Consider the following 1,521-nt stretch of genomic DNA (forward strand, 5'->3'; position numbering starts at 1 on the left):
GATCTGCTGACCTCGTGATCCACCCGTCTCGGCCTCCCAAAGTGCTGGGATTACAGGCTTGAGCCACCGCGCCCGGCCATTAAAATGTTCTTTTATCCACACACACAGTAAAACAGTGGTACAGTCTGGTGGAATGAGCCTTGGAGTTCTGGTTCTGGTTTACTCAGCTTTGGAATAGCTTGGGGTAGCTCTGTTATCTGCAAGACCTCTATGTTTGGGGGTAAGGTGGGGAGCGCTGTTGGGAAGAGTTCTCAAATGGAGGTGATTCTGCCCACCAGAGGCCGTGCCCGTTTTGACTGCCATGACTTGGGGAGGGGGGGTGTTCGTAGCACATCTGGTGGGTAGAGGCCAGGAATACTGCTAAACATCACACACAGTAGTACAGGACAGCCCCCACAACCAAGAACTGGCCCAAAATGTCAATAGTGTGGAGGCTGAGAAGCCCTTTTAAAATCAGCATTTTTCTAAGTGTGGTCTTCTAGAGACAATTCTGAACTCCAGTTGCTTATTTCTGAAAGCCTTTTCTTTTTCTTTTTTTTTTGAGACGGAGTCTTGCTCTATCTCCCACGCTGGAGTGCGGTGGTGCGATCTCGGCTCATTGCAACCTCTGCCTCCCGGGTTCAAGCAATTCTCTGCCTCAGCTTCCCGGGTTGCTGGGATTACAGGTGCCCACCACCACGCCCAGCTAATTTTTGTAGTTTTAGTAGAGACGGGGTTTCACCATCTTGGCCAAGCTGGTCTTGAACTCCTGACGACGTGATCCACCAGCTTTGGCCTCCCAAAGTGCTGGGATTACAGGTGTGAGCCCCCGTGCCTGGCCTCTGAGAGCCTTTCCTTATCTGACTCCCAGTGACCCTGGGGAGCCAGGTGCAGAAGCTCCTGTTATGCAGTGAGAACACATGGACACAGGGAGGGGACCAACACACACTGGGGCCTGTGGGAGGGGAGGGGGAGGGAGAGCTTCAGGAAGAATAGCTGATACGTCCTGGGCTTAGTAACTAGGTTCTGGGTTGACAGGTGCAGCAAAGCACCATGGCACACGTTCACCTAGGTAACAAACCTGCACATCCTGCACATGTACCCTGGAACTTAAAAAAAAAAGCCGGGTGCAGTGGCTCATGCCTATAATCCCAGCACTTTGGGAGGCTAAGGCGGGCAGATCACTTGAGGTCAGGAGTTTGAGACCAGCCTGGCCAACATACTGAAACCCCATCCCTACTAAAAATACAAAAATTAACTGGGTGTGGTGGCAGGGACCTGTAATTCCAGCTACTCAGGAGGCTGAGGCAGGAGAATTGCTTGAACCCCGGGGGGGCGGAGGTTGCAGTGAGCTGAGATTGCACCATTGCACTCCAGCCTGGGCAACAGAGCGAGGCCCTTTTTAAGAAGCACTTGCCCATCCTGGCTAATGCGGTGAAACCCCGTCTCTTAAAAAATACAAAAAACTAGCCGGGCGAGGTGGCGGGCGCCTGTAGTCCCAGCTACTCGGGAGGCTGAGGCAGGAGAATGGCGTAAAGATCG

General features: G+C 52.9%; 1 protein-coding gene across 1 annotated transcript in view; it reads left to right on the top strand.

Moving 5' to 3' along the window:
• Positions 1–1,521, top strand: part of ITGAE (integrin, alpha E (antigen CD103, human mucosal lymphocyte antigen 1; alpha polypeptide)) — a 92,905-nt gene that overhangs the window by 70,293 nt on the left and 21,091 nt on the right. The window lies entirely within an intron of this gene.

Source organism: Colobus angolensis, unplaced genomic scaffold (assembly GCF_000951035.1).
Source record: "Colobus angolensis palliatus isolate OR3802 unplaced genomic scaffold, Cang.pa_1.0 Scaffold267, whole genome shotgun sequence".
Lineage (NCBI taxonomy): Eukaryota > Metazoa > Chordata > Mammalia > Primates > Cercopithecidae > Colobus > Colobus angolensis.